This window comes from Ornithodoros turicata, chromosome 2 (assembly GCF_037126465.1).
Source record: "Ornithodoros turicata isolate Travis chromosome 2, ASM3712646v1, whole genome shotgun sequence".
NCBI classification, from domain to species: Eukaryota; Metazoa; Arthropoda; class Arachnida; order Ixodida; family Argasidae; genus Ornithodoros; species Ornithodoros turicata.
In genome coordinates this window covers 136,648,690-136,673,522 of record NC_088202.1, presented here as the reverse complement: position 1 = coordinate 136,673,522, position 24,833 = coordinate 136,648,690, and the positions used below count along the sequence as shown (strand labels likewise).

At 47.1% G+C, this 24,833-nt stretch overlaps 1 long non-coding RNA gene across 4 annotated transcripts in view; it reads left to right on the top strand.

Annotated features, from left to right (window-relative positions):
* LOC135386192 (uncharacterized) overlaps positions 1-24,833 on the top strand; it is a 449,529-nt gene that overhangs the window by 186,742 nt on the left and 237,954 nt on the right. For all 4 annotated transcript variants that reach the window (XR_010420629.1, XR_010420631.1, XR_010420630.1 and 1 more), the window contains exon 3: positions 8,969-9,090. This is a non-coding gene — a long non-coding RNA (uncharacterized LOC135386192). The remainder of the gene's footprint in view (positions 1-8,968; positions 9,091-24,833) is intronic.

Below are 24,833 nucleotides of genomic sequence, written 5' to 3'. Positions count from 1 at the left end.
CTGTCATTCGTCATGCCCAGGGTAAGCTGCTTGGCGACAAACGAGGCTGTATCCCTTTTCCCTCCATGCAGTCCAGGAACAGTTATAGGCGGATGACTGGGCTTGACACAGACCATGGAGGGGCACTGGGAGCCACTGTCTTCACCACAAAACGCGGAACGCTAGGCTCCAGCTGAGCAATCACCGGTCGGACCTTGCAGGGCTTGCGTCTCAAAATCTTCGATACGAGCGGGTGCCGCGATGATGGGATAAAAGGTGGAGGAAAAGCCGGCAGGTCCCACCGTAGCGAAGAACGTCCAGCGCGGTCTCCTTCGCTTCAGCAGTAACTGCTCGGGGGACGCTATGGCACACACGAAGGCTTCGCGCCAGGAGGCACTGCAACCTATGATCTGAAGATGTCGGGAGGCCAATAAGCACCGGAAAACTGTACGCGAGCGACCCTCGCACCAAAGCCCTGTGGACGGCCAACAGAGAGCTCGTGTCACTGCCCCATCTCATGCATGTCAAGTGACGAATCACCGCAATCAAACGGTGGGTCTTGATCTCTAAGCTTGTAATATGCTTCCGCCAAGACAGCCCAGCATCAACAGTAAAACGGGGGAACCTATGGTGAGACACGTGCTTCAGCGGTATGCCAGCAGCGAAAGCTACAAGGGCAGCATGTTTCGCCTCGTAAAAGGGAGTATTACTGTCTTTTCCGCCAAGATGTCCATGCCCGTCAGTGACAGGAACTGCAGGATGGCGTCTAGAGGGAGTTGGAGGCGTCGCTGTAGGGCAGGACGGGATTTGCCGCTGGTCCAGAGACAAATGTCGTCGGCATAGATGGAAATTGCCAATTTCCTGCCGACGCAACCCCGAAGACCAGCCATAACAATGTTAAACAAGATGGGGCTCAGAATACTCCCTTGGGGCACACCTTGGGTCAACGTGGCAAGGTCTGTATCACCCTGGCTTGTGCGGACGAACGGTGCGCGTCCATGGAGAAAATCAGTCAGCCATGAGAGTGCTCTGGATGGTAGTGCTGCATCAACAAGACCACGGAGGACAGAAGCGTAGCTTACAGTGTCGTACGGTTGCTTAACACCGAGGAAGGCTGCCAGTACCGTCTTCTTGTGCACCTTTGCCTCTTCCACAGAAGTGATTTAATCCCGAACCGAACCTACTGCTGCTCTGTGCCGACGAAACCCTGACAATTCTTGAGAGAAAACGCAGCGATGTTCGAGACACCACTCCCGTCTGGCCAGTACCACGTGCTCGCTTCCAACTGTCAGGTACCTTCCCTGACCTCCAAGAGGGAGGGGGGACTTATTAAATAAATCCTGTGGATACTTCACACATTTCTAATTGAGGTTACAAAGATCCCTAAAGGTGACGTTATCCGGACCGTGAGAGGACCGAACCCGAGACTGCAGCAGTGCACTTCTGAGCTCGCCCAGCGAAATCCATATCGATGTCCGGGTTATTGACTGTAGACGCAGCTTAAATCAGTTCGTCTAAAGTAGTCACCTGGGGGGCCACCTCAGCTTTGGACTTGGAGGAGGATAACGAAAGCGCATCTAAGGGATGCTGGTTCGTGAGAGGTTCGCTTAAACTTCTTGCCACACGACACATCCTCGCAGGGTTGCCAAAAGGTGACAACGATCCGCAGAACTGCCTTCAGCGCTTATGGTCAACCGTCGCCAACTCCTTAGTGACTGCCTTGCTCACGCGGCGGGCTTTTTGAATGTCTTTGAGCAACCCAGTTCGACGGGCTGTGCGCTCCGCACGTCGACGGTATGCCCGCAGCTGCTCAACTCTAGGGTTTGCGCCGAGAAGTCCAGGGACAACTTTAACATCCTTGCCTGATGAACGAAGGGCCTCCTTGATGCCTCCTGCCATCTCGTCCGCCGAGAGGTCATGCCGGGTGCTGTAGGAACACAAGGCGCGACAGGCTGACCAATCCGTAATCGTTAGACGTTTTCCAAGCAGACCTGGGAAATAACGGAAATGACCTCAAAATTCCCTCATATCAAGTAGAATCACCATATCGGTACACTGTTCAGTGGCACCAATGGGAAGGTACCTCTAGGTAGAGATGGAGAGGGAGTCACCCTTCCTTGTCGCGAAGGCTGGTAACCCGCGATGCAGGGCAATCTCGACGCCAAAGGAAAATGACCCCTGTAACCAATCATCAGGATATGGCTTTTCTTGCTGACCTCTCGGTTACTGGGACACCCCAAAAAAACGGAGGTTTTCGGATATATCGGATTTACTTCAAATTTTACGGGTGTATATTTTCGTATTTTTCGGATATATTCCAAAAAAACCCTTGCTACCTTGCACATAACACAATCTGACGTGCGGGAATGCGATGCAGTTATGAACCTCCCAGTGCAGGAAACATACAAGACAGGACGTACCAGTACCAGCGCTGTGTGGCATCCTGTCTTTTACGTTTCCCCTGCACTAAGGGTACTTATGGTTTTTATAATAATAATTGGGGGTTTACGTCGCGAGACAACTGAGATCATGAGGGACGCTATCGTTTTTATATGAGTCACCAAACTTCACGAGTTTTTACCTTATATAATCGAATTTGTGTTAGACCTCATGCAACTTGTTAAATCTTTCCTGATGAGGACGACAACGCCACCTCGTGCTTCACTCATTTTTTTTCTAGCCCTTGTCACCTCTGTTCCTCCGTTGTACTCTCTTCTACAAAGTGAAAAGGCGATATCGGATTCTGGTGTATATTCCATCATCGTGATAGTCATGCAACAATGAGCTCGGATAGGTGATTATGTTCCGTTGCTGTCCACTTGTGTGATAACATGAAATGATTGAAGCCAGGGTGGTCCTTTGCGCACCAGGTGACGTTCCATTGACATACAAGGTCGTATTCTTTGGAAGAGGACTGCGGAGCTCCTGTCAGCTTCAATGTTCTCTTGTGCAGTGCCCTCATGACTGCTTTTCAGGTCGAGCGATCTGTCGTATTCCGATGGCTCTCCTGCTCTGTGACCCTCGCCAATTGGCAGTACTTTTAGCAGCATCGCAGAGCCAAAACCTGGTGTCCCGCACGCGGTATTGGCATGCTGTCATCAAGCCTGCATCTGCGGTCGGTGATATACAGGTACTTTCTCAAGAAGTCGTTACGTTAATGATCACTGTCTCACGCGTAGGAAGCCGCTCTCTTTTCATGTCAGCAGGATTCGGTGCGTGGCACTGCGGCGGCGTATGGATTGAGTTCGTGTTCTTGTTCGAGTCGGATCCACGCTTTCCTGTTCCTTTCATTGGCTGTTTAGAAGAGCGGTCAGTGTGATGCGGTCCTTCTGTTTGCGTATCGTCTTCTTTCAATAGCGGTTCGACGACCCCCAGATTAGTCGTATATGCTGGCTGTACGTGAGTCGGGTTCAAGTCGTCAGTCATTTTAGACGTGCTTTTTTCGGTTCCTGCTGAGGTGTGAGCATCGGGTATGAAAGTCATAATGGCTCAGCAACTGTTTCATGAATCGTGTGGAATGGATCGCTTGCAAGTTGAGAGAAAAGTCGGTTGGTTGCAAAACTTCACATGACACAATATCTGTCCTTGTCGTGGGCAGTGCAGCGATGCCAGAACGTTCAGCCACAGGTGCGTCGTTCGGGAATGCGATACTGTCGTGCGCTGCCTCCTGATATTTAGCGCTCTGTTGTTGAGTGACACATGTTAGTTTGAGATGATATCTCGATCTTATGAATTGCACCTGTTGAATCGTTGATGTTCGGCACTGAAGTGGTAGCAGATGTCGTGATGAATTCAGCGTTGTATCTCTTTATGTAGTCGTTGACGTAGAAAAGCGCCGTCAAGATGCTCATTTGCATTTCGATCTGCTTTGTATATTAGTCTTCAAATTCTTCGTTGTTAAGAATTGGCTCTATCTGACTGTCAAATTGGTGTATACACACTTTCAAGTTGTTTCGTAAACGATCCGTCCTTTCTTTGAAGTCTTGAAAGTCATAACGTTCTTCTGCAGTTCGTCGCCGTTCTTAGATCTTTCATTAACGCCGTCACCTCCGCTCGTAGAAATCTGCGTTGATCGATCAGTTGAATCCCCTCATTTTGTTCGTTCAGATTGCTGTCAGTGCCCGCTGCAGTCTTCTCGGTCAGGTCGGTACAGTCGTTCAGGGACGTGCAAATGAAAGTTCAGTATATCCTGGTCACGACACCACTTTGTAGAAGACAGTAGAACGGCGCAACAGAGGTGACAATGTTTAATGGAAGGGCTAGAGAAGAATGAGTGAAGCAAGAGGTGGCGCCGTCGTCCTCATCAGGAAATATTTAACACAACTCAAGAACGAAGCTTGATAATTTATACACTGCGTTAATTATTAGTTGCCTCGTTTTACAGGTACTCTGTTTAAAATTATCAAATACGGATACACGGAAATTTTTTCAGTTAAACTACGCCGAACATTTTCAGCCCCCGATTTATAGCTTGCTAGCTGAAACGCTTATTTAGATGACACACTCTATTAAAAATGATGGTGGTGATGCTTCTGAGAGAGCTCGCCGTCGTCGGCCTCACCACATGATGGTGGTGGTGGTGGTGGTGATGGTGATAGGGCTTGCCGTTGTGGGCCTGACGTATGTGGGCAACGTCACGACCACAACCTCACCACATGAACCTCACCACATAGCACGCTCCTAGCTAACCATCATCCTGAGTGACATATCGTTCTTTCCCCTGACTTGGTGAAAACGGTGGGCGTACACAATTTTGTGACATTACGCAGTTCATAATCGCCACAAAAATGGCGTACTACCCCATTTTCAGCAAATCAATGGAAAGAACGACGTTGCTCGGGATGGTGGTTGACTAGAAGCGTGACATGTGGTGAAGCTCTGTTTTTAGAGGTCACATCGAGACTGGAAGGTACCCGTTTGGAATCCAGGTGCCGGCTGTGCTGTCTGGGGTTATTCGTGGGCTTTCCTCGGACGCTTTCGGACATATGTCGGCACAGTTCCCTTAGAAGTCGGCCCAGGACGCACATTCCGCAAGGGCGTTAGTCGTGATGTTCCGTGCTCACCTCTGTGAGGCCGACGACTGCGAGCCCTTTCACCACTTCCTCCTCCTCCTTCTCTGTTTTTAGAGTGTAGGACGAGCTTGCTTACCAAACCCTTCGCAACCTCCTTTTAGACATTTTCATCTGTGGGTGCTACTACCGAGCCCCATGGCACGGGCCAGTCAGTTCTGTGGGCGACGTCCTGGAGTGAAGCCACGGGTTGAGAAACTCCCCAGCGCATCCGGCCCTCCGAGACACTCCATCATCGTCGATAAGGACTCCTGTAGGGTATCAGTTAACCGGCTCACTAACGTATGTCTGTTCCGCGTGTACCTGTGCTGACTGAAAGATACTACATCTCACCGAAACGTCCGTGCACCGAACGACCCTTGCTCCAAGATGTCTGTGGTCCGAAACGCCCTCAGCGAAATCCCTGCAGCGAAATCTCCGTTTCGCATTTCGACTAACTATTCAGGTAAGTGTAGACTGCTGTACGATATCGTCTTGTTCACAATAAAGTTTTGCATGTTTCGGACCGTTGTGAGTTTTTCCAGAGGATCAAGTTAGCGTTAGAGCTATTAAGTGCTTTGTTTTTTCCTTTTAGGCCTTTCAAGTGGTGGTGATAACGTTGTGGAACAGTTAAGGCACGCTCTGAGGTTTTCCCTGGGTTTTCCGGCAGACTCTCCGGACAAAAGTCGGAACAGTTCCCCTTGAAATCGGCCTAGGACGCATATTAACCCCTTCCCCCACTCCTTTCTGCTGTCCTCTCTTCATCTGTTCACGTCTGTACGCCGCTCATCGCCACGGTTGCTTCGCGGCCCTAACAAGGAATTGAAAAGAAAGTCGAGGCACGTGATGTGTGTCGTCTGTTTCCATTTACAGTGTTCGTACATCTCTGCTCATTGCTCAAAGTATACTAGAAAGAGCAGCCTGGAGCATATGATACTCAAGCAACCCCACATCTGAAGAACTCCACATGGCGACGAAAGAAATGCAACAGATGCATACGTCACAGGCAGCAATGTGGGGTTAGCCAGATTGCTCCACGTGACGCAGCATTCATTAATGTCGGTTAACTGCAGTTCATTGTCGTACCAATGCAGGTGTGGCGCGGGCAAGCTAAGCGCACCGGAGGAGGAGGAGGAGGAGGAGCAAGCCCCACAGATGGGTCGTTCAGCGCACAGGGATTTTTCATTGTATTTCCGTACATGAGACCAAGGGCTTCATGAAACCATTGTTCCTAGAACGAGCGACTCTCTCGCAGAATTATGAGAGAACTCAAGCGTGCATGTCTACAATCAGCTCTCAGGTGCTCTCGATCGTCATATCCAGCACAGCAATATTTGGATTCAGTATTCTTCCTCGTGACAGCCGTCCGCAGGCAATAGTAATTTGTAATACTTGTTTGCAACAATTCACGTGCGTGCTCTTCTTTAGTATTATTTCTTTTCATTATAATGTACAACAGGTTCGGTAAAGGAGCAGCGAAATCCACTACAGTTCTCCTGGAGAACGTGCCAAAAATACTGTTTATTCCTGTCTCATCTTTTCCTTCCCCTGTTCCCTTCCTCTTCAACCTCTACATTCATGTAGAAAATAAGGTAATGTAACTCTGTTTTGTGAACCCTCGATAAATATTTTGCCTTCAGATCTCTGGAGTATCGCGGCAGAGATAGTTTGTCGCTTGTGCAGGTACGATCGTGGCACCCACTGAGATTCTAAACCGGGCATATCGCTTTCTTACGGCAAGTATCAGTTGACTAAATTTCTCCGAAAGCACCCTAGCAAACCGCGTGATAGGCCCTGTTTTAAGACACAGCGCATAAAAAACGATTCTCGCTGAGCCCTTTAGGCCATCGAGTATTTTGTCATGAACCAAACGATGACAGTCTGCCATTGGCTGTTGGGCAGCATTTTACGGAGCGCCATTTCACACATTGCGCCCCGAACGAGCTCTTCATTGCTGAGCGCGGGTGCTGTACGGGACGCAGCCGAAAAGCGTTGGTTCCTCCCGCTGCGCCAATTTATCGCGCCACGCATAAGCGGGGGCGTCTCAAGGACGGTCGAAGCAGCAGCACAATGGCGCAAAGATTTACGGCCTCCCTGCCGGGCCGTAAACGGCCGTGGGAAAGGTACGCCTGCAAGATGCTGCTGCTGCGAAAGACGATGATGTGCAGCCTGTCTCGTTCCTGGTAGCTCAAGGGTTCGCCTGCATGCCCAGGGGCGCCTTAATATCGCGCATCACGGAGGGCCAGGCGCCGTCGGATTGAGAGTCCAACGAATTCTTCACACATCTGCGTGTGTGTGTGTGTGTGACGGCAGAGCGGATGCTGTACTAGCGGGAAAGAAAGCACGAAGCAGAACACGAACAACAAAACGGACATTCAGCTCGACTGACAACCTTCCAAATAGCTGTCAGATGAGACATGTGATCAGATCTGTGTGCTTTCTCTACGTCAGGAGAAAGACGTATTAGATCGAGCATGTGGTCACGGACTGTGGTCTGTATCGTAATGCAAGGGAAGTTCTACGAGACCGGGTGGACAACATTACTGAGGTACAAACCCTGGCCCAATATTGTGCAGCATCGACAAGCACTGTTTTCATTATTGGATTTTCTAAGGTACATTGGTCTTCGCGACACGCTTCAGTTCTACTCAAATTATATAAACAAATCAGGAGGGTGCAAGTGAGATGGTGGAACGGTGAGAGCGGCAACATTTCCTTGAGTCTGAGGAAGGACAAAACACAGAAGGAACACGGAACAGAATGGACGACACGGGACTCAAGTCTCAAGACTCATTGAGTCTCGTGTTCCTTCTGTGTTTTGTTCTTCCTCAGACTTAAGGTAATGTTGCCGCTTTCAAATTATGTCGTGGCTTTTCTGCCTTGTGCAGTGACATTACCTGGTCATGAGGGGTTCAGTGATTTTTTGAGTTAGTGATATGGATGTTACAATGATGTGACTAGTGAGCCACAAACTAAATAACAAATCTCTTCATTCATCGTCACTAGACGTATCTGTTTCCCCCATTAGCCTTTTAAACATCAACCGTTGCGAAGTAAGAGCAGTTGTATACTCCTTCGAAAACCATGATGCTGATTGTATACCAAACGAGCTGTGTAGTATACTGGAAAGAAAAGTACTGGACCTGTTTCTGTAACACGAATGGCATTACCATGCACGAACATAGTGAAAGAGCATCGCGTGTGCGATCAATACCGAGAACGGTATAGCAACGTGGGGTTGCTTTAAACCTTCATTCCACCACCGTCTGTTTGTGACTTCCGGCGCACGCTAAAGAACCCCAGGTGGTTGAAATTATCCACGGTACTACCCTGCAGCACTTGCAGCATGTAGACACACACGTGTAAATCTGCTCCACATTATTATTATTATTGTTTTAGTAAAGAGCTTCGCTCCCATGAGCGCACCAGGGGCTCCATTAAGCAAGCTCTGTATAAGGGTTGTAAGGGTGACACAAAGCACGTGGTGCTGACCCTGATTGAATACATAAAAGACACGCATAAAAGTTTTTTTAAGAACTAATGTCTGCCACAGATCCACTCCCACGTGGATATGCGCGTAAGGAACAAAATGCCGGAATCTCCTTGTGTGCCCTGATGTTACCCAAGCCCTGAAAGGCTCACCTTTTGGAAGCCTCGAAGGACGTATCTGTTGTCTGCATAAGACACTCAAAAGCTATAGACGGTGTATCAGTTACACTAGGTGTCGCCAGCGAACACTGCCCAGGAGCACATGTAAATATGATGTGATAATTGTTATCTCCTAACTTCACGTCGGGATACAACATATATGGTCTGGGGCACATTTCAATAGCGCCACTGGGAACTCGAAAATTGCACACAAACAATTTTTGTTTGCAGCGAATGTTTTCACATTGGCCTACACGTAGGAGCTTAATCGAAACGTCAATTTTCTATTGCAGGGGCCATGCACATGTACCCTAGTTGTGGCAGCGTGTCGCTGAAATATGGGAGCCCACAACCTACAACAGCCAGCCCACAAGAGCACAGGATGCCCCATTATAAAGGATGCGCCTGGGCTTAGGTAAGCCATGCAGCATATATGACCAAAGAACAAACAAAATCAGAATGCGTATTTGTCGTGCACAATGCATAGGGCTGTTCGGCTGGGCCAGAGGGCGCTCCTGATTCTGGCAGTCAGCGCCACTTGTGGCGATTGTGCTAAGTTTTCCAAAGTAGCGTGCTCTCTCATCACGCACATGGTATGTGCTGTGTCAGAATGGCCAAGGTGTGTTGCGCTTTTGAATAAGGCAAAAGGGACCGATGATTGTCCCTCAGTCAAGTTGGAAGCAGGGAAACCGTTAAAAGCGGTGCTTTTTCGGCGCATGGCAGAATATTATCGGACAGGCTCGAAAATGTGCCTCCCAGGTGCCGTAGATCTACTAGCTCTGAGCGAAACCTGACTGAACAATAAAGCCTGAATGGATAGAGTTGGATATCTGTGGTTTCAAACGTTTTAGTCAGGTTTACAAAGAGGGTGTGAGAACCGGTGAAGTACTGATTTATGAAATGAATGGAGCGAGCGCTACGAATGATTGTCAGCAGCCAGAAGTCGGCTCTTTTTATGAGCGTTACATTCTTTATTTTCCCTCTTTGCTTTCTTCAGTCCAAGCTACCACTTGTCACATATCCTTGACTGTTTCGGAAGAGAGGAATATGGAAGTCAGATCAGAACAATCATCAGAACAGGGAATTAGGTGCCTTTGCGGCTGAGATTACTGACTTTGAGACACGTGACTGTGAATGAGAACTAACTTTCAACTAACTACAACACAACTTTCATAATACAAGGACCAATTGCAATGACTCCCGGTGGACCCTGCGTACGTATGATGATTCTGGGATTCACATGCACTCTCGACATCTCATATACTTCTCCTATGCCTGGCAAGCACTCGCTATCTGGTTATTTGTTCCACCTATATCTGTAGAATATTTAACTAAGAATTTAAAAAAATAAATGCATAATCCACAATACTCATGATTTTCACATAGTACTACGCAACCCCTGACATAGGTCTACGTCTATGACTGAGTGGCGTAGACGCAGGGGAGCTGGTGGACGAAATTCATTATGAAAAATGCCTGAGCGTGGGGCACGAAGAAGATACAAAGGCCAAACAGCTCAAGTTTATAAGCTTGCAGAATCACACAGCTATCAGCTTGAGTTTGAATGTAAAAAAAAAAAAAAAAGAGAGAAGAAAAACCGATATGATACGGCTACACCCCGGTTTTCTTCGTGCAGTCGGTGCGTTTTATAACAGTAACGTGGTCCAGGCTTTTATTTTTCCCGTTCCCCGGGCTGCACATTCTCAGACATTGCACGGAAACAGGTGGAAGATCGTGCACAGGGCATGTAATCACTTTCTTCGCCTAACGAGTCTACTCCAAAGTTTTTCCTCCCTGTATCACCAGGGGAGAAAGGCGGCGCTAGTGTCGCGTTGCCAAACTCCAGGCGAACGTCCCTATATGCGTTTTATCTTATGTCTCACCGCTGTGGATTACCGGAGTAGCTGTATAGTGTGTATACGAATTTGTACAACTCCTTTCATCTCATGGGTTTACGGTCTGCAACACCCTGCAATCGCACCTACAGTGTTTGGCCAATGGGTAACGGGACTTTGGACGCGTCAGTGCGCTTCGTATTTCGCCTGTCCATCATCAACCGCCCGCATTGCGCGATTGTTCCAGTGAAAAATCGTACTGAGGCACAGTTTCTGAGCGTACCGTGAGATAGTGTACTATATTCCTTGTAACTGGTGCACAAGAGTTCGGTTGTGTTTTGTCTCGCTCTGGCGGTACGACGTCTTCTTCGTTTGGTACTTATTATTTCCGTTTCTTCACTGGCGTAGCCAGAAGGGCGTTTAGGGGGTTCAAACCCCTCCCAAATCGTATTTGTGGTAGTGCGTATGGGAAAGGGAAACGATGGGAAATCCTTCTCTCCCACGTTGAGTCCCCAAAGAACCCCTCTCAAAATATTTTTCTGGCTATACGCCGCTGCGTTTCATGCTATTTGATCCTGTCCAGCGTATTTACAGTTCCTCATCAATACTGTAACATGACGGTACAAAAGGAGAAAAGAGCGTTGTCATGAATTGAATTGAGTTGTGAGAAAAAGAAGGGGGCGAAATTGAACGATTCACCAGACGAATGACTCCCCCCCCCTTCCACAAATAAATAAATAAATAAATAAATAAGGAAGGAAAAAGAAAGCCGCAAAGCTCCCAAGCACTGTCCCTCCCCCGTCTTGTGTCTACCGCAAAATCTTAGTTATGATACGTCTATCTATCGGAGCTCAGCGTAAGCCCTGTCAATCACCAATTTTACTGTCTTCACACGGACCCCTCAAAGTGAAAACTGAACTGGCGGCGCACACAGCGTTGCAAACGAGAAACTACTAAAGGCTGCGCGAAGGAAAACGGGGAAATGACACGACGATGGATCTCTTTGGACGCATGCAGAGTTTGAGAAACGCAGGCAGGAGAGTTCTCAGGGGTTCGTACTCAATTTATTTCTGCTTCATAGGGCGCCCCCTATGTTCTAAACAACACATTAAAAAAGAAAAAGAAAAAATATAGAAGGCGATCCGAGTACTTTCCGCGCGGCGCATATTTCTGTTTGAAATCCTTTCCTCGTACGCCTCTACACTTGAGATTATATTTGTGCGAAAACTAAAGATTATGCGGTTACAAACGTAAATTTTCAACTTTATATCGAATTTCACTGGTCGTTGCAGTCCAGAAAAGCTTTCACCGGCTTGAGTATGCATGTTACATTGCTTCGTTGAATGCAACGCGTCTCACTGGTCGTCCCAGAACGACGTACACTGACGAGTGTAACAGCAGTGTAGCTCCCAGTACACCGACAATATATGCGGTGTAGAATGGAACACGCTCTCATTTAGTTCGACTCTCTGTAGTTTTCTTTTACTGTACTAACTCTTTTTACTCTTTTCTAAACAGTAGACTAAAATGGTTGCTAGGGAATCGCTTAATCTTCTGGAAGCGCTTGTTGACGAATGAAGTTTATGTACGATTGTGGTAGGCCCTCATCTGAGGGTCCTTGAGGTATAAAAAAATGAAATGGAATGAAAAGTTTGATAGGCTCATGTGCAAAACGATGTAGAATGTTGGACAGACGGGGAACTGCGAAATGGTTTCGGTTTTCAGTTTTCGGTCGAAACCTGGCATGTTCGGCTGGGCGAGCCAGTGTACAGTTTACATTGACACGATTTTTTCTTACGCTTAATCCACACCGACACACTACGATTCACGAAAAGAGGTCGTTTTGACCTCTGATCACTTTTCATAGTTTCATTTTAGTGCGCTGTTCTTTCTCCTAAGTATTTAGCATCATGAACTGTTTCCGTTCCGCCTAAGTTCTATCCAGTTTACCCCTACTTTAATAAAGTTACGACAACATTTAGCAGGTAAAAGAAAAACACGGATTTCGACCAACATGCATGCATCGAATATAATGTTGTACTTCGCGCATGAAGAGTTCGTGTCCCAGGGAACAGGCGTTGACAAGTTACGAAGCTTGAAGGTACTGCAAAGCAGCAGACAGGCCGTTCATGTTGGTGGCGTAAGTTTACAGTATATTGCTTGTAAACCTGGCGCAACAAGTTATACACGTGACAGATCGCTCTTAATATTGTTTCATTTGCTAGCAGAACTGAGACAAAAGGGCAAAATAATCCCCAGTTCGTCAAGCAACGGTGTACTACGTTTCCGAGAATGATTAGCTGCTTCTTGACGACTATTTTCTTTTTATTTTATATTTTAGACTGAGTGTTATGCGCCTGCAGTGCACGTAGCTTTGCCGTCGTGCTATTTGACGAGCAATGCGAAGTTAGTGGGAACTTCGACACAGTGTTGACCGTAGTTTTCAATTTTAATTTTCTAAAAATTAAGACTGCAATTGGGAAAAAAATTGTGACGTCAGAGTAGTGACTGCACATGCAATCGGTGCCTCTAAAAATACTATAATATTCTGTCGATTCCATCTTTTCATCTTCGCCTTACATTCGTCATATTCTTTTTTGTCACTAAATGACGCATAGTGGATGCATAATGCCTTGGAGACCATGCAAAGCGTAGAGTTCTGCCTCCCCGCTTTACACGGCTCATTCAGTAAGAACTGCAGCTTATTTCCCCTTACCTGCACTAAGGGACGGCGTTGCTACTCCATTACAAAATTCTTTTTGTCCATGACCCAGAAGAGACGCTGTAGGTACTGCTCGAAGGTTTGCGTGAAAGCCTTCACTAAGAACCTAGTAGGAAAGAACCAACGATTCTGCATCATGTCGCAGCACCCAACCTGCCACGATATCTGATCAGTTCAAGCCCTAAGGAGCACTCTCGCAGCCCGTTGTTTTATGTTGTCCAGCCCCGAGATCGGAAGCCGGGAGGGAGCCGATGTGTTCGACATTGTGACAATGTTGCACGAGCCATTCGGCATTCGGGGTATATACACATGCTGGATACATTCTGTACCTGCGCAATAAACACGTTCATCTCTACGAGTCATTCCAAAGCGTACCCCGCGTGGTCAGAACTTCCCAATCTTCCTTCCAGGCCTTCCTCTAGTTTGCACCTAGCCAAAAAGCCACGACGCCGCGACCCCCGTCCCATTGTGCTGCCGTCGTTCACTGGCTCCCGACGCCTCGTGAAGCAATGTCTTCCTCAACCGCACGGGCGGCGTCCGAACAAGATCAACGTCTATAGGTCCAGGGCCTTCATTTTCCTGTAAGACTGAACAAGCAGAGCTGAGTATTTCTCTGTTGCTTGAGAATTTAGAGAATTTCGCGCGACCGGGCATAACAGCACAGCTCATCAAGTTTTATCACGTCGTTGGGGCAGACGGACCGAGTGAAGCAGCCGAACTGCGGGATGTCACCATGGTCCCACAATCAGACAACCAGTACGACGTTCTGAAAAGTGCATGAACCAGGCGCACGACCTGCCTCTGAGCAGGAGCGACTGCAGCTCTTACAGCGGAGATCGCAAACCGTCGCAACTGCTTCACCAAGTGCTGCAGTTTTTGGGTGACAACGCTTTGGTGCTCGACGAGTCCATTCTGCGCACGCTGTTCCTTCAGCGCCTTCCGAACACCGTGCGCATGATCTTGACGACGTCCAGCAGCGTATCGCTCGAAGCCTTGGCGGAGATGGCCGACAAAATGATGGATATTGCGTACTCTCCATCTTTACTGTTTCACCTCCATCTGATTGCTCGTCATCATTGGAAGTTCGGGCTTTGCGAGATGTAGTGGCCCGGATATCGGACTTGTTCACTTCGGGCCTCCGCATCAACCATTCGCGGTGCCCGCGCCACCGTAGATCTCCTCGCACTAATCGTCGCATCCCTTCCCCTCAGAGCCAGTCAGCTAACCCCCTCGACTGCTGGTGTTATCAGGCTATTGGTGACCGCGCACGGAACTGCCAGCACCCCGTATGCTCGTCAGGGAAACGGGAACGTCAACAACTGACGACAACCAGTCTTGTTGACAACGTGCCCAGTCATCTTCACCTTTTCTTTCTTACCTGACCGCAACTCCTGCGTGCGTTTCTTGGTGAGCACTGGCGCCGAGGTGTGTGTTATCCCTGCTTCCCCTGATGACCAAAAGCGCCGCAAGCCAATCAGGACGCTTCAAGCGGTAAACACGGCACCCACACCTACTTACGGTGAAAGACTCGTGACGCTCAACTTTGGGCTTCGCCGGGTTTTTCAGTGGATTTTCGTCGTCGCAAGAGTGCCTCACGCCGTCATAGGAGCGGATTTCTTGGCGCATTTCGGGCTTCTTCTCGACATGAGCCCGAGAAAGCTTATCGATAGCGCCAACAATCTCGCGGTCTAGGGCATATTCATTTCAGCACCCATGCTGGGACCTGCTCTCCGGCGACCTGAGAGTACGAAGACATTGTGCAGGGATTGCCGGCCCTCACTCAACCTCCCAACTGGAAGCAACAGGTGCAGGACGATGTTCAACATCATATCGTGGCCACTGGACCACCGACACACGTACGCCCGCGTCGACTAGCCTCGGAGAAATTAGAGGTGGGAAGAGATGAGTTCGATGATACTCGGATTAATCAGATCATCTTCAAGCAATTGGTCTTCAGCCCTCCACATGGTACCGAAGAAGACAGGGGTTGGAGGCCATGGAGATGGGACATACCTCGTACCATACGGGACAACCCTCGGACTATCCGGCGAGTTTCTGACTGCGGTAAAGGCCAGCGGCTTCTCCGACGCCACAGAATACGTCAGCCGTCTTAAAATGATTATCAGCAATCCTCAATCCGCTCCATCCCGCCATACCGATGGCCTACGAAATTATACATTCATCAAGACCACCATACATGTACGAACGTTTCCGAGCGCGTTGACAACAATGATGCCTACCTGGTCGTCAACCGCACGCCAAAGCACTTCACGCTCTCAGTCAACGGAAGCCCGCATACAAACCCGGCAGTTCCGAGCGGAGTCTACCTCATATGTTCATTTCTTAGGTCTCATTGACCCCCTGCAGGACTTTACTATTGTCTGTCGTTGCAATTGAGCTGAAGAGTCACTTCTCCATCGTCTTTGAGTGAATGTTGCACGCACACCCTCACTCCTGTATAAAATGCGCCAGGCAAAGTCCCCCAATTGCACAACTTGTTGCTTGGGAGCCGACATTGAGCACTACCTATTATCCTGCAACCGGTATCTCTCTCTCTCAAAACTCTATCTCTATCTAATCTCTATCTAAACGGTCTCTATCTTTCTCAAAACTCACACACGCACACATACATTGGATGATGATGATGAGGTGGGCGATTCACCGCCGCTGAGGCGACGGTACACTGCCCTATTGCGCATTGGGAACGGATGAGGGGATGATGTTCGGGCTTTCAGAGAGCCGTCACCAGACCGATGGAGCGCATGTACTCCGCAAGACGACGAAGGCTTTGCATCTGGTGGGCAGCGTTCGACCACGGTCCGAGGATCTTCGCGAGGTTGAACGGCCGCTTGTCAATACGTTGCATAGAAACTTTCATTAGTGCACGCTCGTGGTGATATTGCCCACAAGCCGGGATGACGTGGCAGAGGTCGCCGTGCACTCCACAAGTGGGGCAGAGGGAAGACGAGGGGGAGCCGAGACGGTGTTGAAAGGCAGGTGTAAAGGCAACGTTGAGCTTCATGCGGTGGAAGAGTGCAGTAAAAGAGCGCGGTAGTTGCGGAGGAAGTATGACAGAAAGCGTGGGGTCTACATCCGAGAGAAGGGAGTGAGCTATGTCGTGTTCCCACTGAGCCTGCATCTTGGGGCCGGTGAGTGTCGAAAGGAGGCGTCTTCGGTCGCCCGGAGACACCGGGGAAATTATTATCGGAGGAAAAGCTGCGTGCTGATGGGCGCTCAAGGCGGCTCTGTCTACTTCGTTGCCGCTGATGCCGACATGTCCAGGGATCCATACGACAGTTTGCCATGCAATGGCCGCCTTCTTATAAACTTGCAGGACATCAAAGACAACAGGACCGAGGGACCCACGTATCCCCAAGTTGGTGATGCCCACATCTGCTGCTCTTGTGGCGTTTTCCGCCTTTCTCGCCGGTATATTGGGTGGTGTTGCAAAATATTTGGGGTATTGGCGGGGTGCGGTAGGTGCTGGGAAAATCTCTGCTCACCCCGCTACCGTCAAAAAGCGCGTTAAAGTTCGTTTTCCACGCGCTCTGAGGACATTTCACTCCCACACTTCGCTGCTCGCAGGGGCGGGGGCGAGGGGCGGGGGGAGTAGCGTAACGAACTCCATCGCAAACGTAATGCACCGCGTGCAGAGCTACGGCCGGCACGGACAATACAGTATAAACCAGTTCACGTTAGCTCGTTCCAGATGAAGGTTGTCTGCTCGTAGATCGCATCAAAACTAAGCCTAGCACCAGGAGCTCGACCAAGACCGTCCTCTTCACTCATACTTTTTTCTTCTCTTTCTTATTCTTGCTTCTGTTATCCTCTTATCATTTCATTGATTACTGGAGGATGGGACTACTACTACTTCTTGGTGTGGAGAAAACAGCCAAAGGACAACAAGCAATGCTTTACCACACTGCGCCAGCTCCCGGGGCTTAGTGGCTACGGTGATGGCACTCCACGCCTAGACCGGAAAGTGACCTGGTTTCAGAAACCGGGTTCGGGTTACTCCAATTACCTTTACCCGGGTTCGAATACGGGCGCCGGCTGTGCGGTCTCGGTGTTTTCTCTGGGTTTTCCCCAGACGCTTTAATGTCGGCCAAGACGAATATCAGAATGGTTCCCTGTGAAGTCAGCCCAGGACGCACGATTCACACCAGCGACATTTTATTTACAGTACTGTTGATCCAGGTTTGGATCGTTACAGGAGTGAGCTGTACACATGTCTTTCCAATTTACCTAAAAACGTAGGCATGCTCTGCTCGGCAACAATTGGTTCAGGAAGGATGTTCCAGTCGTGTACGGTCCTAGGGTAATATGAGCATTTAAACACATCGCTACGGGCCTGAAATTCGTGAAGGGCCATACTATGTTTGTGTCTTGAAGGCTGACTGTCTGCAGCTAGATAGGGAGAGTAAGGGTTGCGTTTACGTAACAAGAACAATTGCTTAAGTCACTGTACCCTGAAATATAACTCAATTGGGGGCAGCCCCGCCCGTCTGCATAAAACAGATACCGAGGTTGTTGATCTGAAATCCTTATAAATAAATCTTGCTGCTTTACGTTGCACACTTTCCAGTTTCTTCTTATGAATAACATGCCACCAGGCAGGCAGAATGCTTGGAAATAGTACCCCTCCCCACCCCCATCGCGTTACAAAAATTATTCCTCTTCTCTTTCTCCTATAGGGGGATCGTCTAGAATATTTTATTGACATAACTACACTCCCGAATAAGCAACTGAGCTAATTATACTTTGCTTTACACCCGCATTATAAGGGAGGTAAGAGAAACAACAACAACAGTACTACTTACGCGGCACCTACCGTCCGACCAACCAACCGCATTTTGCATGCGGTTCTCGCGGTGTACATAAATCTGAAACAGCGGCGATGGTGTGCGTATAGCAGGACGTGTCTATAGTGCTGTCAGCCGTGTGGAGTCAATTCTGGCCTTGGTGTGACAACAGGTGGGAGATAAGTGACTCAATGTTCGTAAAGACAGTAAGTGATCTTTACGAAATTTGTATCGTTTACATTTGATGCCTGATTAGATTTTCCTCCTAGTCCGTCGTACAATAGAACGAGAACGTTATTTATAAAATGATAGAGATAACTGCACAGAAAACAACAACAACAACAAAAAAATGAATGACCGGTGAAAACAGAGGCGCTTCATGACACTTACTGACGCTACTGACTGAACTGAACAGGCGTTGCTGTACTGGCGTGCAGACGAGAATTTTGACTAAGATGTGGGCTGTTTCTGTCATGTCACATCAACACCAAATGCCCCCTCGACAGAGCAGAACACACTGTAATTCACGGAAAAAAGCGCGTTTGTGGCGGGGGTCGCGACAAAGGTGGTCTCTCTTTCGGCTTTCAGTGCCCATTTCCTACCGCCATGTTGGGTCGATCATTTTTTCTAAAAATGTAGGGAAGGGTACATGGGAACCAACAAAGGAACATGGATGTTGGCATTAGGCCCAACTGCTGTCTTTCGTAACTAAAAAGCTCATTTGTGAAAATTAATGGGGGCAACGCTTCACGCGACCCACCTTACATGACCAAGATTATATCGCCAATTATTGTAACATGGGCATTTCTCTATAAAAAAAAAACGAAAGAAATCTGACTACGGTTGGCATGGACACCCTGTATTTGAACCGCCTGTGTGCCTCGAACCGCGTTATCGTTCTATTTTTGAGTAGGTGCAGTCGAGATAATAGAGAGTTTGAAAAAGTACATCGTACGCTATCGCCTTTGCGTACGCAAGGTATGGCGTTGGTGATTCTGCGCATGCGCAAAAGATTAAGAGTGCTTCGCGCAGTGCGCAGAACCATAACGCTATCCCTTATGTACGCAAAGACGACACTGTACTAAAAATCTCTATTGGCAACTACGAAAAACTAATGCTAACTAAGCGACGCAAGTTCAGCTCCAATATTCTGAGTAGTCCATGTGTCTTCTGCTAACAGAACTGAGCCTGCCTATTCACGCTACAAAAGAGGATGCCAGTTAAAAGTTGCGTTATATGTATTACTGAGGGCGTTCTACAATTATTACTCCGTCTTTCTTTATTTTTATGCCTATTAGTACGTGCAGGAGACATCCCCCCCCTGGTATAAGAAAGGCTCACCGTATTCATACCTTGTTTGTTTGCACCGTAGAACGGAGAGAGAGAGTGTGATTTGTCGTCAGTTACGGAACGCTTCATCGAGCAAGCCGATGCCCGCGGAGGACCCAGCGCTCGTTAGCGGAGTTGCGAGTAATTGCATTGTCTCGTATGCGACGGAACGGAAACAGGTGTGAGTCAGGTTCCCCGCCGAGCTAATCCATCTCGACAATCCAACCGACGGCAATACTCCCAATCGGATTCATCCGTCTGGTTGCTTCTCAAGCCTCCCTTCAATGGCTGCAGAAGAGAAACAAGTTTATGGGGCACCGGGAACGTGGCCATTCTAAAGTACAGGTCTCAAACAAAGGCGTCTCGCTAAGCACACCTGGGGAATATAGATTCGGATATTCGAAATACGAGGAGTGTTCGCTATAGAAAATAGAATGTTCGCTATAGCAAATAGATTGATACTCATATAGTGACGTTTAGTTGATGTGCTCCCCTCTTTGCAATGCGTGGGTGAAACAAGCACGATGTACAGGGTGTTTTGTAATTCTTTGCAGAGTTTTTTTTAAATTAAACCGTTTTTACCGTTTTTGCAGGTGAGCTCTACCGCTAGGCGGACAGTCTCTCGAAGAGAGTATACGTAACTATTGTATGACTAGTGACTTAAAATTCATTAAGTAAGTCTTTAATTATGGGCTTTTGCGCAAATGTGAGATAGCGGAATAGGTTGTCAATACTCGTTGCAAGCATTTATATTCAAAAAGGCACGCGCGTTGAAATATCGATCGCCGAATTCGGCTGTACAAATAAGTCCGAAACCAAACCGCGCGCATCGGAAGCGCGGGGAGGGATGCGTTCAAAACACGTCAGAAGGCCACGTGCTTTGGAGCGATGGAGATGATTGGAGTAGGTGCTGATCTGCTGGGCCAATCAAATGATGCGCGGCTCAGATGAGCCGACGGTGCCGAAGGTCATGCGCTCCTGAGGCGCGCAGTTTTGGTTTCGTATCATTTGTATAATAATTAATATTACACGATGCATATTTAAACATAAGTGCTCGTTTCACGATTTTTTTTTAAAACAGAAAACTTTCGTCGGAGATTGTCTCCCACTCTGTCATCGCACATTTACCCCATAGCCCCTAATCAAAAGAGTTAATTAATTAATTTATTTATTTAGGTACTTAAGTCATGTACTAGTTGCATATTACTCTCTTCGAAAGGGTCTCCATAGTTTTCTTTTTTTTCCAATCCAATCCAATCTCTTCGAAGGGATGTCCGCCTGGCGTATTAATTCAACTGTAAAAAGGGCATCAATGCTGCTCACAAAGTTTGTTTTTATAAAACATCTGTAAAGAGAGAGAGAGAGAGAGAAAAGAACATCCCGTATAAGATGATTAAGGTGTGAGGGGACAAAGCGGTTGTGGTGTTAGTAGTACGCTTTTCATGCCTTTGTATTGTAGCGACCCAAACATATTTCAAGTAAAGATGCAGAAAGCGGTAAAAACGGGACTGTTTGCTGGTACATTTTAAAAGCGATAAAACCCCAGTGCAGGGGACAATGCATTAAAGTCTGTTTGTCAGTCAGAGCTTCGTGTTCGTCTCGTCATTTCGTGCAATGAGATGCGAGAGAGAGAGAGAGAGAGATGCTAAACTTCTGGAAATTTTGGATTGCCAAAAAAAAGTGTTTTTGCCCCGCAAAATTAGAATTAACCCCCATTTTCACTCTTGTACCATTTCGGTTTATTAACGGATGTTAAAGAACAAACCATAGCGTAACACAACTTATAAACATAAGTTTGATTTGTTTGGCGAAAGGTACGAAATGCCACAAGTTTAAGTCACTGTGACCACTAGTGTAAGCTCTGACGAGAACTACTAAACACATAAAGTTACGTGGAGATGCAAAATGTTCCGTAATTTTCACTTGCTGAAATAGCAGAACGGCTTTGTCAGATTTACTTCTGTGGAATAATTTAAGAAAAACGTGATAAACAAAGTTTTCATTATTAAGTGACAGCGGAGAGATGTGGTAAAATGAAGTCACGTCCTCAATGGTGCAGATACAACTGAGTATAAAACAATGAAGCTTTCTGTTTAGTATGCACACGCTTTCGTGGAGGAAATTACATTTCTTCAGGTGCCAAAGAACCCGAAGAAATGTAGTCTCCCGCATGAAAGCTTGTGCATATTAAACAGACAACCAGTTCGCAATATAAATAGAAATGCAATGACTGTTGTTTGGTCTTAACCCAGAAAGGCACATGTTTTGTTGTTATTTTCGCCTTGTTTATGCATTATATTTTTTCCCGAACCCTATATCTTCTATCTTCGGGATTTGAAATTTTGGACAATTTTTCCGGCATCCAGGAAGTAACCATTTTTGTTTTGTTTTTGTTGCAAAATTTGGCGCTTTTTGCGCGTCGTCGTATTTCCAGTGTTGTGTGTTCGGATCCGAGTCATCCGACCGAGTACCTTTGCAATTTGGCAACATGGTCCAAGTTTCTTGGACAGGCCGCGTCATACGCAAGAGACGTCAGCCACAGCTGATATTTCAGAACCTAGTTGTTTCTCGACGCCAAAGACCGGGCTAATATTCGAAACAATTGCACTCGCTAGCTTTCGCGGGTATAACATATTCTGCAAGTGTTAATTCTTGGAGCCTGGTCATTAGCACGGGACGTACTTTCGCGAAATATACATCTAGCTCTCCAGAATTATTATTATTTTTTCTCGTTATCTGTGTTTCCTGGGCGCACATGCGCAAACAATACTGCTATGTTTTGCCCTTAGTTGACGGTCCCTATTTTCCCGGAGTGACACAAGAGTTTCAGATATAAAGCGCACGCACGCAACATTACATTCTTTTTGGGAAAAAAATGTGACGCTTATTGGAGAGAATTTCGGTTGGTTTCATTCATAAATATGTTAAATATCATAGAACATCGAACTGGACCTGTTGGGATTCCATCCAGTACCAAAAGCGCAAAAAAAAAAAAAAAAAAAAAAAATACACCGAAAGACCGACACACACAGGTAGCGTAACGTTCTTGTCTCGACCATCCTGTGCGTTTTTAACGCTTTAGTACTCCTTCATTCGTGAACTACACCAATTAATAATAATAATAATAATAATAATTATTATTATTAATCTTTATTAACGTGCCCAAGAACAGCCAAAGCCTTGGTATTGGCGCAATAATAATTACAATAATACTAAATATATAATTTTCGAGCGTTGATCACCTTGTTGTCCAATAACGTTTCACTCACGGGAGTATACCGCTTCAAATGTCACAACGACCCACGTGACATGTATCCAACCATATGTATATCTCAATATGTCCACCTATAAATATCTGTCTCAATCTATATCTAAACGTCTATATGATCTAGACACCTATATAAACAATCTAAGTGTCCCTGTCACCTCACTAGTTATGTCAGTGCCATGACAAAACTGTGGTGCAAAGAGATGCAACAGTAAACGGATATTTTTGTGTACTGAGAGTCACTGACTTATCGAAAAGCGTTTTCTATTCATACTGCACGCGACACACACGATTTCACTACGCTATATCTCCTGCATAGAGTGAAAGAGAGGTGATAGCATATAATGAAGTGCGTCTGCAGTCAAATAATTGCGGTGCCTTGAATTCGTTTGCAGACTAAACGCTACGACTGTAGCATGTCCCGCAATATCCTACTCTGCCGCTGTTTGAGACTCTTGGTCGTCTCACCGTGTGCTATACTCTACCATTTTGGCCTCCAATGTGCCCTCAGAAAAATATTGGATCCGCCTCTGAATGTGCCCCAGAGGTGTAATGTCAAGGTTTAAGCCAAACTTAAATACAAAGCTGTCAACAAAGCTTGATTCCATCCCATAGAGATCAAGCCAGTACACCTCCTGCCATCTGTCGCGTCTCGCGCGTTCAATGCAGAGTACTTCGCGATTTTGGCAGTAGGTGGCCGCACAGGCCCGCTGCGCAATTCGCAGCTTCCAATTTCCAATGTAGTGCTAGTGCCATCTCGTCGACTTCCATGAAAGCCGTGACTGACGAGCGACTTTCGGGGTCGGTCAGTGACCAAATCAACGAGTCTGGAGCCTAGCGAGAAATCCAGCGACTTGAGCGGTCAACCGCTGAACGCGGCCTCGACCAACCAATGCCCTCTGGAACGTTCTAAAGGGCTTCTGAATCACGGGGAAACTTCCACTTGTCGTCGAAAGTAGTTTCAAAAATATTTTAGGGACATGTGGCTGTGCACGTCTCGGAGATATGGGATGCGAACACAGAGATTTTCTGGGACTGCATATAATTCCATTGCCTTTGGAGGCAAAGGATGGAGTATGTCACGAAAAAAGGTAATCTCAACAGTGTAGAAAGGGTTTGCTGACCAGTGTTCATAATTTGCTCAGTTCTACTTTTCCGCAAAAGCAGTGAATGTAGCCGAAAAAGCTGACGCCGACACAAAACTTTTTATTGCTTTGAGTCTTCAGAACACACCACACATTATAGACGTGTTTTGCATTAACCTTCTGGAATCATCCTCACCTGAGGTACCTTGCTCACGCAGCTCGAGCTAGTAACAAAATGCATTTGCAGTCGAGCCATAAAACTGAAATTGCCGAATATCCCGCTTGGATTTAAAAATATTTAGCAGAAACTTAGTAAATAGTAACAGCATAATCCCCTACACGGGTTCCAGGAAAAATAAATTGGCATTAAAAAATGTTTCGTAAAAATTTCAAATCTGGAGACATTCTCTTGCAACATTACAAATTCATCTAGCGACTTTTTGATGCCTCCCTAGCGAGATTTCAGCCGGTGACTCCGGCAACACTGGCCGTGACTGGTGCCCAGGCCGTCGCTGTGACAACTAATATATTGCGTCGCGAAGTCAATATGTTGCCAAACATCGTGCGAGGACAAACGCAAGAGAGGATTTTCTCCCAAGGGGATGTTTCACAATGTCTAGCTAATAAATGTGGGGTGCATGGGGAAATCTACCACGTGTTGACGGAGTCATACTGCTAAAGAACTAGGGTTTTGCGTCCCCTACAAACAATCGGGTTGTATTGCGTTTGAAAATGGTTATGACTCGTTTGTCATAGCATGACAAATGATTCACAAATGACAATGAATCGTATGACATCAGGTGAAAGCGAGGCGAGGCGTTTTCGAGTCGAGTAGACGGATAAGTGTGTCCAGTCTAGTTCATTGTGCTACCGGTATTAGTCCAAGCTCAAAGAGGTTATGTCCTTTCATCCGCTGCAACTTCTGCTTGCTTCTACGGTATTAATCGTTTTTGTGAAGTTTTTTGTGCCACCGTTCGAAGAGTTGCGGCAGCAAATATACTGTGTAGAATGCAGCGGATGAATAAAAGGCATATACAGGGTGCGTAACGTAAGACTGACCAGTATTTTTTATAACAAAGCTATGAGTGCAGCATAGATGTTGTTGTTGTTGTTTCGT